We start from the raw sequence: 17162 nt of genomic DNA, 5'->3' as shown, positions 1-17162 counted from the left end.
CAAGAATGGGAGACCCCCAAGGATTACCCCCCAAAATTCTCTGCTATGTTTTCCAGAGCAAGACTCTGCAAGATCACAGCTTCAGTGGAAACAAAAGCAGAAATATGTTGCAGGGTTTTGAATGAATGAATAAGTTTATTGGCCAAGTATGTACACATACAAGGAATTTGCCTTGGTGCTCCGCTCGCAAGTAACAACACGACAGGCAGCAACAATTAAGAATGACACATAAAACATTAAACATTATAGTTTAAACATGTGAATGAAATAAAATACCAGAGCAAAATGAGGCTACAGACTTTTGGTTATTGAGTAGAGCTACTACTCATGGAAAAAAAGCTGTTTTTATATCTGGCAGTGGTGGCTTTGACAGTCCGGAGTCGCCTTCCAGAGGGAAGTGCTTCAGAGTTTGTGTCCAGGGTGAGAGGGGTCAGAGATGATCCTACCCGCTCGCTTCCTGGCCCTTGCAGTGTACAGTTCGTCAATGGGGGGGGGGGGGGGGGGGGGGGGTGTCGAGGTTGTGATGTCGTGCTTGGTGGCTGAGCCAAACCAGACCATGATGGAGAAGGTGAGGACAGACTCTACGAAGGCAGAATAGAACTGGACCATCACTGCCTGTGGCAGATTGTGTTTCCTCAGCTGCCACAGGAAGTCCATCCTCTGTTGGGCCTTTTTGACTATGGAGTCGATGGTGGCCCCCCATTTCATGTCCTTGGAGATAATGGTTCCAAGGAACTTAAAAGACTCCACAGATGTGACTATGGTGTTGTTGATGGTGAGTGGGGGGAAGGGGAGGGGGAGCTCTCCTAAAGTCTACTATCAATTCCACTGTCTTAAGAGCATTGAGCTCCAGGTTGTTACGAAGGCACCAGGACGCCAGCTGTGTCAGATTCCTCCCCATCCTGGATCAGTCCAATCAGGGTTGTGTCGTCCACAAACCTGAGAAGCTTGACAGAGGAATCTGTGGAGGTGCAGTTCAAGGTCAAAGGTCAAAAACTTTATTTGCCATTTGTGCTTACACACATAGGAACTCTTGTGCGGTTGTTCAGAGAGTCAAGTCAAGTCAAATTAAAAAGACACACAGAAAGACACATAATCTATAAAAACATATACTTCTCTAGAAATAAAAAAAGAAAGTGCCTAAAACCCTATATAAAGGAGAAAGTGAGAGCATTGTAACTTGCACAAACCCTATATAAAAGTGTTGATTGCATTGTAAATTGCACAGGCCCAGTAGACAATATAATATGATATAATATGATACGCTATGAGGTAGGTCAGGACATCAGTTCATTTTGTTTTGGCCAAGAGTCTCACTGTGGCAGGGAAGAAGCTCTTAAAAAAGCGTGTTCTGTTTGTGGCGATGCTGTCTGCTCGTCTGTGCCTGAGGTTGTATGTGCAGTTTTTGTGTTTGAGCAGGGAGTGAGCTGGATGTAGTGTGTCTCTGATGATTCTCTCTGCTCTTTTTTGACAGTGCTGTGTGTAGATTGTGTCCATGGAGGGGAGTTCCGTTCTGATAATCCTCTCTGCAGTCTTTATGACTCTTTGCAGAGCCTTCCTCTCTGTCTGTGTGGTGTTTCCATACCACACCGTGATGCCTGTGGTGAGGATGCTCTCTATCAGTCCTTTGTAGACCTGGGTGAGAGGGCGACAGTGCAGACCAGCTTTTCTGAGCAGCCTGATGAAGTACAGTCTCTGCTGGGCTTTTTTCACTGTGGCTGCAGTGTTCAAAGTCCAGTTCAGATCTGATGTTACTTGTAATCCCAGGTATCTGTAACTGTCAGCCCTCTCCACCACAGTCCCCTTGATGATGAGGGGCTGCAGGGGGGATGGATTTTTTCTGAGGTCCATTATTATTTCTCTTGTCTTGTCTGTGTTGAGGCTTAGGTCGTTCACCTCACCATAGGCAAGAATGTCGTTCACCAGACTCCTGTAGCCTGACTCGTCCCCCCCCTTGATGAGGCCCAGGATGGTGGTATCATCCGCATACTTAATAATGATGGTATTTTCCTGTGTGGAGACACAGTCGTGTGTGTACAGGGTGAAAAGTTTGGGACTGAGACAGCAGCCTTGTGGTGATCCTGTGCTGACGGTGAGCTCTGCAGACACCCTCCTTCCCATCCTCACCACCTGTGGTCTTTCAGTCAGGAAATCCAAGATCCAGTTGCAGGTGGGAGTCGGGACGCCGAGGTCTGTCAGCTTCTCAGTCAGCCTGCCCGGGCGAATGGTGTTAAATGCCGAGCTGTAATCCAGGAACAGCGTTCTGACGTATGTTCCTCTGCTGTCCAGGTGTTGCAGGATGTGGTGTAAAGCAATGGCCACTGCGTCGTCCACTGAGCGGTTGGGGCGGTAGGCGAACTGGAGGGAGTCGATCGTGCCCGGGACCATGTGATTGATATGTGTGAGAACCAGTTTTTCTAGACACTTCATGGCAACTGGCGTGAGTGCCACTGGCCTGAAGTCATTCAGGGTGGATGGGTTTGTTTTTTTTGGAACTGGTACAATGGTGGAAAATTTAAAAATACGGGGGACCACTGCTTGGTTTAAAGACAGATTGAAGATGTCTACACACTCCAGTGAGTTGTTCTGCACAGGCCTTCAGAACTTTAGGAGGGACGCCATCTGGTCCCACAGCCTTGTGGGGGTTCACCTGCCTCAGAGCTTTCAGGACCTGTGTGGGTGTCACCTGAAAAACAGTGTCCGTGGGGTTGCAGGGGGCTTTTGAGGGGGTGTCTGTGTTCAGTCTGTCAAACCTGGTGTAGAAGGTATTAAGGCTGTCTGGGAGGGTGACATCCTGGGGGTCTGTGGTTGGTACTGTTTTCTTGTAGTTTGTGACTGCTTGGATTCCCTGCCACATACTGCGTGTGTTGTTACTTAGGTAAAAGCTTTCAAGTTTTTGGGAATAAGCCCTCTTTGCAGCTCTGATGGACTTCTGTAGCTCGTACCGGGCTTTCTTGTACTCCCTTTGATCTCCTGACTTAAAAGCTTCCTGCCTTTTCCTGATCTTCTGTTTTATGTTTCCATTGAACCAAGGTTTCTAGTTTGGAAACACACGCACAGTTCTGGGAAGGGCACATATAGATGTGCACCAGCTGATGTAGTCACTCACAGCCTCTGTGTATTCATGAATGTCATCTGTGGCCACCTTAAAGATGTTCCAGTCTGTAGCCTCTAAACATCCCTGCAGGCTAGCCTGTGCACTGTCCGTCCAGGTGTTAACAGTTCTGACTGTGACTGGCTGTGCCTTAAGCCTCTTGGTGTAGGTGGGCTTGAGCCGAATTGCCAGGTGGTCAGACTTCCCGAAGTGGGGTATTGGTTCAGTTGTTGGTGTAGAGAGAGTAAAGGAGAGGAGAGAGTAAGCAGCCTTGCAGTGCTCATATGCTGAGGGTCTGCGGGTCCGAGATCTGTTTTTCCAGCCTCACATGCTGCTTCCTGTCTGTCAAGAAGTTGGTGATCCACTGACAGAGGAGTTCAGACCCAGTCAACTGGGAGAGTTTGGAGTGTAGTAGCTCTGGCACAATGGTGTTGAATGCAGAGCTAAAATCATCCAACAAAATCCTGGCGGTCTAGGTGCTGGAGGATGAAGTGCAGACCTAGGTTGACTGCATACCATTACTCACTCATGGGCATACATCTTCACTAATTTCTACCCTCAGCACTCTAAGCACACGTTCAAGCAAACATATACATGCAACATATGCATGCACGTGCACCCTCCTTGCTTAGTTTAGTTTTGAGATGCAGCAGGGAAACAGGCCTTTCGGCCCACCAAGTTCATGCTGGCCACTGATCAACTGTTCACACCAGTTCTACGTTATTCCACTTTCTTATCCACTCTCTACACACTAGGGGCAATTTTACTGAGGCCTATCAACCAACAAACCAACAATTCTTTGGGATGTGGGAGAAGCTAGAGCACCCGGAAGAAACCCATAGCAGGGCTCTCACTTAACTTTTTTTCGCTTTTGCCAGCCGGGCAACCTCGGCGGCTTTTTAGGTTGCCGAATGACAGTGTAGGGGGTCATTTAAGATGGCTTGCATGACGCGTACGATAATGTGCTCGGACGAAGTGCGTAGTTACTTGTCGGAATTATGCTCAATGAATGATTCACATATTATTTCTGCTTCAAATAAAGTCACAAACTAAACATATTCACCAATCTAGACATGATATATACCACAATGACATGCAGCTAAATTATAATACAGTATCTCAACTCTTTTTACACGTTGCAATGAATGCAATTTTTATAATTTCTTTCCACTTCCAGACAAAAATGTGGTTGGATTATTCAGCTTATGATCAAACTGTGTCAATAAATCCTGGACCATGGTAACATATATGCTTAACCATGCACACTACAGATTGATGCAAGCATGTTTTCTGTGAAGGACCGACAATTATCATGACATGGCCATAGCATGGGTCTTTTCCTCTTGAATCTTCAATCATCAATCTCTGTTGTGCCCAGTCACAGCAAGGTAAGTTGATAAAGAATTGAATCTATCTGTTTGACACCTTTGAAGGTAGACAGTAACAACATCAAGAGAGGAACAATAGATACATAATATATCCTTTCTGCTCTAGGATTTTGTAATTTAAAATAAATAAAGAGAATGGAAGTGTACTTTGATTTTCTTTTTCTTGTACCATACCATTCTTGTTACTGTATTATTATTATTACCTGACCAGACCTATACCATACTTTTGAATTACATGGTACCTCTTTTACTCTGTGCCCACTAAGAAGATGAGTCATGGAAGTAGGTGACTATGGAATAAATCATGGAACTTGGCAAGTGAGATTGCCCAGCAAGGCATTAAAAAAAAAAATTTGGGGGGGGAGGTGGTTATCAACTTTAAATGAACAGAAACATTATATTGGTGAGAACTTGTGTAACTTTTCTGTTTGATATTTAAACCATCTCCTGAAAAGCATAGTAAAGACAGAGCTGTTCAAATACATCTAAAAGTCACTTTAATTGTCATTTGAGTCGCTCCCGAGCAGAGCATCCTCCTCATCAGACTTGTCACTGTCAGGGTGAGGTCCTGAGGCAGATGCGGCAGCTGAGTCTTCTCCCCTGTCAGGCCTCCTTGCCCTCATCCCTCCTGCATGCCACAAGCTGATGGCTGGCCGGGGACCAAGGTCCTGATGTTACTGGCATGCAGCATGATGAGGAGCTGATCCGTCACCTGGTCGTCCTCGAGGGAACTTCAGCTGGTCTTCAGCTGCTTCAGCCGGCTGAAGCCTCGCTCAGCCTCAGCTGAACTTGCCAGTATGACAAGGACGAGGTCAAGGAGGGTGAAGATGTTTGGTAGCTCTTCTGGTGTAGGACTTCAGGAACACCATGCTGTATCACAACAACACTTTCAGCAACATGGCTGTTACTTGGTACTACACTGGAGCATCGGGGGAGCTTCAATGCCCAAATTTCTGGGTGGGTTTCTGATGAAAAAGTGGGGGAGGACTGGTAAGCGAGAGACAGGGACACTGAGACAGAGAGAGACAGAAAGAAAGACAGGGTCAGAGACAGGTACATGGATAGGACAGGTTTGTAGGGATATGGACCAAACGCGGGCAGGTGTGTTTGCAGTTTATCTCCCCCTCCCGTGGGGTGAGGGATTTCAGGGCCTGTCCCACTTAGGCGACATTCTCGGCGACAGCCTGCAAAGAGGTTGTCACGTCGTGGTCAGGTCGTGACGCGTCGTGAAGCATGTAGTTGCACGCGGTGTCTCCCTGACGCCCCAGGATTTTGGAATGTTCAAAATCCAGGAGCGACACATGGGTGTCTCATTATGTCGTGCGCCGTGTCACACGTTGACGTATGCTGTCCTGCGGGTGATGCCCTGTTAGGGTTAGGGTTGGGGTTAGGGACCACTGATGGGCTGTAAAATATTCTTCCTTCAATGCATAGATTTTAAACATTAATATATTAAAATTAATACAATAAAATCAATTGTGCCAATGAAAAGATGTCTGAATCGTTCAGTTTTATTTTGTGTTGGTCTGTTTCCAGATCCAAATCACTGTCTCTACTTTTCACAGCGATGGATTCAGTGAGTGTAGACTGAACTCCCCACTCCCCTCCCACCCCCATCCCTTCTTCTCCACTCCCCCCCTAGCCTTCTCTCCCCCCCTTCTTCCCTTCCGCCCTCTTCTTCCTCCCCGCTCGACTCTTCTCCCCCTTCTCCACTCCCCCCCCCTCCCCTCACATCCTCTTCTCCCATTTTCCAACCTCCCCTCCCACTTTCCCTGACACCCCCCATTTGTGGACCCAGCCTGTGACAGCTAGATCCCACTAATACTACTGCACAAAATCTACTCCAAATCATCTGTTTTAGTAACATTGACTATAGGATAAATGCAGACTTTGGGAACAATACCCCCCACCTCCTCCCTGCCCCCTCGCCTTGCTTCAAAATGGGTGGTGGGTATTTATACTCAGTGGCTAGAGCAGGTGCCTTATCCTTGTTCCCTGCCTTGCCCTGTGGAGTTGCTGCTTGTGTGTGAACCAGCGGCTCAGGCAGTGGATTGGCGCTCAACACCGCTGCAAATTGTTCTGTTGCTGTTGTTCCCTGAAAGGGCCTGTCCCACTTTGCGATTTTTTCGCCGACTGCGGCGCGTCAGTGACTGACGCCCTATAAAACCATCACTGACGCTCCGCAGTCGCCTGAAAAAAAAAAATCGCAAAGTGGGACAGGCCCTTTGAGGGAACAACAGCAACAGAAGAATTTGCAGTCGAGTGCCAATCCGCTGCCTGAGCCGCTGGTTCACAAACAAGCAGCAACTCCACAGGGCAAGGAAGGGAACAAGGTAGGAGCTCTCTGAGAAACGGCGGCACAGTTTGCATCAGGCCGTCCGCTGTCCACAAGCTGGGCAAAATGACTCGGCTTTTAGGTTGCCCGGCGAAACTTTAGGTGACCATTGGCACCTGGGCAACCGTTAATTTCGAGCCCTGTATAATCACAGGGAGAAGGTGCAAACTCCACACAGACAGCACCTGAGATCAGGGTCAAACCCGGATCTCTGGCGCTGTGAGGCAGCAGCCTCGCTGTACAATTCTCACTCTTTCTTCGGTGACCAGATCATCAGCTGGGATTAAATGAAGATCCAAAGTGAACTTGTAAACGCCAACTGAATGGGTTAACAGGTCCGTGACAAACTAGTCTATCTAAAATGACAGCCTGTCTAACACACAACACTGAAACATGCACTCAGTAAAACCTCTGTGCTTTCCTAGTTCTGGAAAATGTAAACACAACCTCCCTTGTTTTTGTTGGTCAATGCTGTTTAAGTACTTAGGATTTTTTTCTTTTAAATGCATCTGCTAACAAACCCCTTCCACCTTGATGACTGTATAGCCACCCTCTAGCATATCGCAGAGTTCAGCATAAAACTATCAACACACCCGCCAAGACAAGACTGTTGCCGTGCAACTGCATTGGGTAAACAAAGGCATTGATCATAACTACTGTGCTTAGAGCTGATAACAAAAGAAAGCAAGCAATCGGATTATCTTTGTACCGGGACACAATGTGCCACATGATATATTGGTCAATTACAGAACACATAGGAGCACTGGTACTTTGAGTCACCCAAGTTATAAGACTCACACATACATATACGTGCACATGCGCACAAATACACACACTCTGTCGGATGAACCTTGCTAGAGAAAATGACAGATAAACTAATCAATCGCATCAATCTGCTGATCAAAATGATTGATATAGAAATACACAGACATGATAGTGAGGAAGCAGCATATTTATCCCATGGTAAGAAATTAGGAAATGTTAGATGTCTCAGGGGACTTAAAGCTGGGTTATTCCCGCTAGGCCGATGAGCTGCATCTCAGGCTTGACAAGTGACGAGATTGCTGGAAACAGAGACATCCAAACAGAGACTTCTTTATTGTGTACAGTTGAGGTGCAAGATGACTGGAGGACTACAAATATGGCACCTTTATTTAAGCAAGCCTGCAGGAATCAATCAGGTAATTACATACCTGTAAGTTTATCACCAGTGGGTAGGAGGTTAATGGAAAATATTTTGAGGGACAGGATTAATCAACACTTGGAAAGATAGGGAGTTCTGGTCACCAGGCTACAGGAAGGTCATGATTGCACTAGAGAGGGTGCAGAGGAGATCCAAAATGATAATAATTAGGATGGACCATTTCAGTAACTTCGAGATACTGGATAGGGTCGCTTTATTTTCCTTGGAGCAGATGCTGTTGTGGACATCAAATTGAGGAATACAAAATTGTAATGGTCATAGATAGGATAGAAAGTGAGATAATTGTTTCTTGTAGCAAAAGTTTCTATAAAATAGAGGAGGGCGTAGGTTTAAGGTAAGAAGTAAGAAATTAAAAATAGGACCCGAGGAAGACAGAAAGCTGGAATGCACTAGGAAAGAACTGCAGATGTGGTTTCTACCGAAGGTAGACATAAAGTGCTGTTGTTACTTAGCGAGTCTGGCATCATCTCTGGACAAAAAGGATGGGCGACGTTTCAGTCTGAAGAAGGGTTCTAACCAGAAACGTCACTCATCCTTTTTCTCCAGAGATGCTGCCTGACCTGCTGAGTTACTCCAGCATTTTATAACCACCTTTGGTTTAAACCACATCTGCAGTTCCTTCCTAGTGCATTCTAGCTTTCTGTCTTCCTCGGGTCCTATTTTTAATTTCTCACTTCGGGCTGCCTGAGGGGATGGTGGAGGCAGATACCAACTCTCACAAACATTTAATAAGTACTTCAGATGAGATGGCATGAAATGCAAGGGACCAAGTGCCAGAAAATAGGATCTGTACAGATGGGTACTAATGGTAGGCAGGGACACGGTGTATCAAAAGGCTTGGTTCTGTGCTGCATGACTAATTATCCCTATTGTGCAAAGTAGACATAATCATGTTCACTAGCTTTGTTTTCCTATCCCTTCAATCTAGAGCATAGAAAAGTATGGTATAAGGACAGACCCTTTGACCCACAAAGTATGTGCCGGACATGAAACTAATCCCTGCTGCCTGATCTATATCCCTCATCCCCGGCATCTCTGTGTGCTTATCTAAAAGCTACTTAAAGGCCACTACCGTATCTGCTTACACCATCACCCCAGGCATCTAATATGAAATACTAAAGATGCACACAAAAATTTGGAGTAACACGGTGCGTCAGGCAGCATCTATGGGGAAAAAGGATAGGTGACGTTTCGGGTCAGGACCCTTCTTCAGATTGAGAGTGAATCACATACTGTTACAGCTCCTGTCAGAAGCAGCAAAACAGCTTGAGTATACTGCCTCAGCTTTGCAATCACTCATATTTAACCTTGTGCCGACACTCCTCTCATTGCAGTTGCGAAAGACTCATTTTAGTTTAGCTCATTGTGAACTTGAAACTTTTTCCAACTCAAAATGCAAGTTCATCTCCAAACGTCTCCTGGAACAAGAGTGCATCTCAGGCCACTAAAATGCGATGCATACAAATACACAAACACATTCAGCTTCAACCGGTTACGTTCTGTGCAGCTCATCCACTTGTAGCAGAAACAAGTGATCCCGGTTAAACAAATCTTTTTGGATCTGGGTGGATGAAACTTGCTCATACTCAGCCAACTCCTCAAAGACAGGAGAGTAGAAACTGAGGTAATGAAGATGCTTAAAAAAAACTATTCTACAACAGAATGCTATTAAAGCTTGTGGTAACATTTTCTGTTTTGAATTTAAACCATCTACGCTTTTCACAATCATTAAACCAAAGGCAGAAAGGGAAGGAGTCAAAATCCTCCTTACTCTAATCAACCCGGAGTGAACACAAAGCCATCACAGGATTACAGGTTCAGTGATTGCCCTCAATATGGTGGGTGACCAAAAACAGGCCGTTCTGGCATGCTCAGGCCACCACGGGCTATTACCTCTGACTCAGGCACGGGTTGAATTTGAACAACACTTACACCCGACATCAGAAAGACGGAGAGAAACTTTTCAGAATACCAAAGGTTCTTTTCATTTCACTCCCCCTCTCCTCACCCTTTAGTCTCCTTTTCCCTTTTAGCCTTTGTCGCTTACTCCACCATCTGTCAACCAACTCCTCCCTCACCTGTATCCACCTACTACTTGCCAGGCTTTGTCCAGCCCCCATCTCTCTTTACCAGCTTTCTTCTCTCTCCAACCCCCGCCCCGCTACAATCAGTCTGAAGGATCCTGACCTCAAACATCGCCTGTCCATTTCCCTCCACAGATGCTGCCTGACCCACTGAGTTCATCCAGCACTTTGTTTTTTTCCCCTCAAGCTTCCAGCATCTACAGCTCTGTGTGCGTTTATTCAAATGACCAATCTCTCCAGCGGTATGGGGATTGCATTGTTAACCTAGTAATCCCAATGCCAGCATGGTGACGCAGTGCTAGCGTTGCTGCCTTACTGTGCCAGACACGGGTTCAATCCTGACTACGGGTGCTTGTCTGTACGGAGTTTGTCCGTTCTCCCCGTGACCTGCGTGGTTTTTTTTCCAGGATCTCCTGTTTCCTGCCGCACACCAAAGACTTATAGGTTTGTAGACTAATTGGCTTGGTAAAATTGTAAATTGTCCCAAGTATGTGTAGGATAGTGTTAGTGTGTGGGGAATCGCTGGTTGGTGCGGACTCGGTGGGCCGAAGGGCCTGTTTCCGCGCTGTATATCTAAACTAAACTGGTTATCTCAGTTTATGGATTTCAAATGTCTCTGCAAGGGCTTTCAGAATCAATTTTAGCTCCAAAATGTCTGAAAATGAACTGTGGCTTTCAGTTGAATTGGTCCTAAAGCCGTTAGCTAGCCACAAATTAACTAGTTCCTCACCAGCCCTCCTTAACTGGTCTGGGCCTAGACTTAACTATGCACACACACTGAGGTGACTGACATGAGCCACTGCAGGGTAAAATAAATATTCTCCAGAAACTACTTATCCAACTGTTACGATGCTACTACCTTTAACAGCTATCCTCTAAAATGCCCAACTAGGGGCAGATAACTGCTGACTTTAACAGAGGCACGTATTCCTTGCAAATTATATTGTTAGGATCATATTACTGCCTTCCCACAGCCTCCTCAACAGCAGGTGTGCCCATCTACATGTAGATAATGCAATCTGAAACCAGTCATTTACAGTTGAATTCTGCATTATAGGAAGCAAGAAGCGATTGAGCCATGCCACAGCACTTACGTTGAAAGCTTCTTGTAATTTAACCGGACACTTGCTGGTTCTAACGCCCAGCTGTGCCAATGGAGCAGGCCCAAACAGCTGATGCAGCAAAAGCACTTTAACCCTCCATGTCCTGAACGGCTTTGGCAAATAGAACACAACTCTGCAGTAAACACTGCTAATATTTCAACTCCTTCAAGACTTGCTCAGTTCAAGTAGGCAGTACTTTGACTTGCATACATCCACTGAGGATTAGCAGCACATCTGTCAGGTAACTACATGGGTTTCATGACAGAAAGTCAAGTGTGGAAGACACCCAAATCTTCAACACAAGAAACAACAACCGTTTTACACTTCTTTATAAAGGGCACCAAACAACTATTTTCTTCGTCCAGTTCCCCACAGTGATAAACACACTGATATTCTTGCAACTTGCTCTTCCCTTCAACATCACCAATAATGCTCCCACAAAATTACATTTATTCCATCAGCCCAAACCAACAAAATAATTTAACAGAGCAGGAACAATCTACTCCAACCCAATGGCATGTGATGCTCATCATGTTTGTGTTGCATACTCCCCTTTATCTTGATCTGCTGGTTTATCTTTCTGTTCCAATCTTTAGCTTTCAAAATAAAGATTTGCATTTAGATCTCGGCTTTCTTGATCTCATTATGTTCCAAATGTTCACAACCTAATTAAGTATTTGTAGGAAGGAACTGCAGATGCTGGTTTCTATCGAAGAGAGACACAAAATGCTGGAGTACCTCAGTGAGTCTGAAGAAGTGTTCCAACCCGAAATGTCACCTATTCTTTTTCTCCAGAGTTACTGCCTGACCTGCAGAGTTACTCTAACATTTTGTGTCTGTCTTAAATATTTATAAATGTCACAGTTATAAGCATAGGAAACATGCAAAATAAGCGCCAACAAAAAACAGTAATTTTATGCACTCGGTATTTTCGTAATAATTTTGATTTTCCTTTGTTGATCAAGCTAGAATAAGATCATCTTCCTATCTCGACTGTGAAGAATCAATGTTCCAAAATGCCAAACAGTAGGTATAATGCTCGGCAGCCAGTGAACTGAATACTGTGATGGTGTAACAGGCCTGGCATTCTCACTAAGGTTGTTTGCAGCCTGCTGACCTAAGGCCAGAGTTCAAATGGCAGCGACTGGAATATGTTGGACTGCACTAGAAAAGTTTTGCACTGTATCTCACCGCATGTGACAACAATACACTAATACCAAAACCCTCCATTGCGCTCCCATTGTCAATGAGCAGCAATGTATTGAATGGTGATGTCAACAAAGCAATATTCCTCACAGTTCAAGTGAATGCAATAGAGGCAGACCATGAACCAACCTTCGCTCCATAGATGCTGCTGCACCCGCTGAGTTTCCCCAGCAATTTTGTGTACCTATGAACCAAACTATGCTCATTTCCTACTCATGCTAAAACTCTGCTGAGAAACAAACTGACAGGTAGAGGAAGCTCAAGCCAACAACCCAAGAAACCCCACAAAAACGAAGGGGAGGGAACTTCCTTCTCTTGTCGTAGGCCATGTCAGCTTACGGCATGTGGGGAAAGCAACTTTTAGACTTTAGAGATACAGCGTGGAAACAGTCCCTTTGGTCCACCGAGTCCGCGCAGACCAGCGAGCGCCTCCTGCACTAGCACTAGGGGCAATTTATAATTTTACCCTAGCCAAATTAGCCTACAAATGTGTACGCCTTTGGAGTGTGGGAGGAAACCGAAGCACCGGAGAAAACCCACGCGGTCGCAGGGAGAACGTACAATCTACATACAAGTAGCACTCGTAGTCGGGATCGAACCTGGGTCTCTGGCGCTGGATAGCTGCAACTCTACCTCTGTGCCCATTTGTGTACACTTGTCCGTATACACAACCCTGCTTTACAAGCTACAGCTTCAAATTCGACAGGTTTGAACATTTAAAACTGCTTACAATTCACCACCATAAGCTCTCTTGCATTGCAACAAAGAATCCTCTCCAATCTACAGCTTTACATTTGGTTCCTTTTACAACAGGATAAGGGAAGAAAGACGGGTCCAGCCTTACACGTCCCCGGTCAACGGCAACAAAGTCAGGGGCCAGAGACCCTCTGCAAACCCTTCTCCGAATACAACTGTAACAGTCACTTTTCAGCAAGTGCAGCTGTCAGGTCAACATGAACAGAGGGATCATCCCCACCCCCTTCAGCAATCACCATTCTCTCTACCCCCCCCCCCCCCCTCCCCCTCCCCCTCCCCCAGCAAGCAGCTGGCTAAAAACTCACAGAAATAACACATGGACTGCCTTCCACCCGTTAACTGACCTTCTCAAATCGAAAAAAATAAAAATTTCAGCCCCGACTGAAGGCAAGGAGCCTCAGCCCTTTCAGTTGTATTCCATTCCTGGTCGATCCAGAGCTTTAAAGAATGCTTTCCTGGAATGAGTTCCTGTGTATGTCGCTACTCCATGACCCAGATCTCAATGGAAAAAGGAAGCCCAGAATCTCCGATGCAGAAGGAAAAAATTAAAATACAGTGTTTCAAAACCTTCAGCGACATTTACCTCCGTGCGACAGCACGAGAGCAGCTTTCTCCGTGCTTGCTGATATCCAGGCATCGGAAAGATCCACAAATTACCAATGACTGGCACACCACCAGATTGTAAATCTACCTGCTGGCTGATCTAACTCGGACTTGTGTTTCTTTCTGGAACGTTCTATGCGAGTTTACGAAAAAAGAAAGACTCATTTTCAGGGACGAGGTGGAACGGGTCTGATCGGGATCCCGGAGTTTGCCTCAGTCTCCAGAATCACCTCACTCCCCACCGAGCCCCTTCTTCCACCGCCACGGACATTCCCACGAGCGCCCGAGAGCTGACAAACAGCTAGCTTTTCAGTGCAACCCGAAACCTCATCCATCAGACGGTAGCTTGCAGGAGTCACACAGCGTTGTGTGCTAACATGAGATCATATTTAAAGTAAACTGCCCAGCAAGACACAAATCTGGCTTCACATCCCATTTAAAACACTGCACATTTAACATGCTTCGAAAACTATGTTTCACGGTCTGAGAACATGCACAGCAGCAGTATAGTTAACGAACAAGGTGTACTCGGAACAAGATATCCGTGGAGGTCATCTCGTTTCAGGGTGCCTTTCTGCCTGCCGTTGTTGATTTACTAGCATGCCACGAGCAAATGTTGTTGCACACGAGCAAATGTTTTCCGCAGCAAGAGCACCATATCCCATCAGGATAGCAGCCTTATTAGGGCACGAGTTGGGGCCAGGTAGGTAGGTCCGCTATCTGGCCAATGCAGTAACACTCAACAGTCCCGAGAAGACCCCACTGCAGCTGACATTCACAAACGGTTCAGGGGAAAGCGTTTTGTTTTTCTTAAACAGTGGTTCTTTGCAGGTTCGTACACTAAATATAAAGATGGGCACATCTACTGGAGTTTTAAAACTTGGTAAAAAGGGGCAGAGAGCGGGGTGGTGGGGGGGGGGAGGGAAGATGGCAAGGGGGGGCAGGGGATCATGGGCATCGTGGGGTGTTGCTTGCGGCAGATCGGGGTGAGGGACGTGAAGGTTGGATCATGGGGTGTGGGGAGGAGGGTCAAGGGGGCGCAGGGGTCACAGGAGCGGGGGAGTCAAGGGGGACAGGGACTGAGGTTATGAGGGACAGGAGGTATGTAGGATTGGTAAGGGTCATGGAGGGCAGACAGGGAGGGTGGTGAGGAGGGTAATGAAGTGGGGGAGTACATGGGAGATAGATCACGGAAAGTGCGGGGCTTTGTGTGGGGATCAGGGTTGTTAAAAGGGAATTGAGGGTGGAGGGGGATAGGTGCAAGGTGGGTTGGGAGAGGGGAATGGGGAGGTTAGAGGAATGGGGGGGGGTGAGGGCAAGGGCAGTAAGAGAGAGAGGCAGTGGGAGATGCGGTGCTGGGGAGTGGGAGAAGGGATCTGGGGGAGATGGAATCAGGGGTGGGACAGAGGGGATTGGGGGTAGTTGGAGAAGGGAGGATCAGGGGTGGGGGAGAGGTGATCGGGGGTGCGGGAAATGAATAGGGGGATTAGGAGAGGGCGGGGGGGGGAGAGGGAAGAGTGGAATGGGGAGCAGAGTGGGGGAGAGGTTGGGGGGGAGAAAGTGTGGCATTGAGTGAGATAATGGGGCTGGGGGAGTAGTTGGAGAAAGGATCCGGGGTGGGAGAGAGGGGACCGGGGTGGGGAGAGAGGGGACCGGGGTGGGGAGAGGGCGGGGGAGAGTGGAGGAGAGGAGAGAAAGTTAGGCGGTGGGATAATGGGGCTGGGAGTGATGAAGCTTTTGGAGAAAGGGGCAGAGGGTGAAGAGAGGGGGGCTGGACGAGTGGGCAGGGAAGTGTCAGACCACCATGGAGTCCCTTGTTCACCTTGACACATACCCCCCCCTCCCCCCCAACCGGGCCGACTCTTACCTTGGCGGGACGCAGGATCGCCGAGCGGAGCCGCGGGCCCGGTGCCCGGTGCCGGTCCGACAGCTGCTGCCGCCGCCGCCGCCACCGATCCGGAGCCGAGCCCGCGCCATTGCCCCCTCAACCCGCTGCCGCCATCGCGGAGCGGGAGCGGGGCCGCCCGGCCTGTCCCCGGCCCCGAGCCTCAGCCGCACCGCCCGCTCGGCCGCCCCATACACGGTGCGCGGAGGGAGGTCGGTGAGGGGCTCAGAGGGGGAAAGGGAAGGCGGCGCCGCTCGGCCGCCGATTGCTGATCCACCACAACATGTCCGCCTGAGGCCGTGCACTGCGCCTGCGCGCCGGGGCCCGGGGAGGGGCGGGGCCCGGGGAGGGGAGGGGCCAATGGCGGGGCGGGGCCAGTAGAGGCGGGTCCAGGAGAGGGGGCGGGTCCAGGAGAGGGGCGTGACCTGCACCGTTTGACCTCACCATCTCCATCGCAGGGGACAGACTCCTGACCGACATACATTATAAACCCACTGACTCACATGGCTATCTGGACTACACGTCTTCCCACCCTGCCCCCTGTAAAGACTCCATCCCCTACTCCCAATTCCTCCGCCTACGCCGCATCTGTTCCCAGGATGAGACATTTCATACCAGGGCATCGGAAATGTCCTCGTTCTTCAGGGAACGGGGATTCCCCTCCGCCACCATAGATGAGGCTCACACCAGGGTCTCATCCATACCCCGTAACGCTGCTCTCTCTCCCCATCCCCGCACACGCAACAAGGGCAGAGTCCCTCTGGTCCTCACCTTTCACCCCACCAGCCGGCAAATACAACACATAATCCTCCGCCATTTCCGCCACCTCCAACGTGACCCCACCACTCGCCACATCTTCCCATCTCCCCCCATGTCTGCCTTCCGCAAAGACCGCTCCCTCCGCAACTCCCTCGTCAATTCTTCACTTCCCTCCCGCACCACCCCCTCCCCGGGCACTTTCCGTTGCAACCGCAAGAAATGCAACACCTGTCCCTTCACCTCCCCCCTCGACTCCATTCAAGGTCCCAAGCAGTCGTTCCAGGTGCGACAAAGGTTCACCTGTATCTCCTCCAACCTCATCTACTGCATCCGCTGCTCTAGATGTCAGCTGATCTACATCGGTGAGACCAAGCGTAGGTTGGGCGACCGTTTCGCCGAACACCTCCGCTCAGTCCGCAATAACCTACCTGATCTCCCGGTGGCTCAGCACTTCAACTCCCCCTCCCATTCCCAATCCGACCTCTCTGTCCTGGGTCTCCTCCATTGCCAGAGTGAGCACCAGCGGAAATTGGAGGAACAGCACCTCATATTCCGTCTGGGGTCCTTGCGTCCCCTTGGCATCAACATTGAATTCTCCCAATTTGGCTAGCCCGTGCTGTCCCCTCCCCCCCTCCCCTTCCTTCACCCTCTAGCTGTCTCCTCCCATCCGCCCGCCCTCGGGCTCCTCCTCCTCCTCCCTTTGTCCTTCTTTCTTTCCCCACCCCCTATCAGTCTGAAGAAGGGT

At 48.4% G+C, this 17162-nt stretch overlaps 1 protein-coding gene across 6 annotated transcripts in view; it reads right to left on the bottom strand.

Annotated features, from left to right (window-relative positions):
- The window catches only part of hipk3 (homeodomain interacting protein kinase 3), a 155967-nt gene extending 139992 nt beyond the window's left edge, over window positions 1-15975 (bottom strand). For 3 of the 6 annotated variants that reach the window (XM_033038802.1, XM_033038805.1, XM_033038807.1), the window contains exon 1: window positions 15641-15974. The gene's annotated coding sequence lies outside the window, so the exon portion shown is untranslated. Of the gene's footprint in view, window positions 1-13514; window positions 13536-13753; window positions 14102-15640 lie in introns of those variants that run through there. The other 3 variants (XM_033038806.1, XM_033038803.1, XM_033038804.1) reach the window with 3 other exon arrangements.
- Window positions 15976-17162: the final 1187 nt, after the last annotated feature.

The sequence above is a fragment of the Amblyraja radiata genome, chromosome 20 (assembly GCF_010909765.2).
Source record: "Amblyraja radiata isolate CabotCenter1 chromosome 20, sAmbRad1.1.pri, whole genome shotgun sequence".
NCBI lineage: Eukaryota > Metazoa > Chordata > Chondrichthyes > Rajiformes > Rajidae > Amblyraja > Amblyraja radiata.
This window is presented reverse-complemented; position numbering and strand designations above follow the sequence as displayed.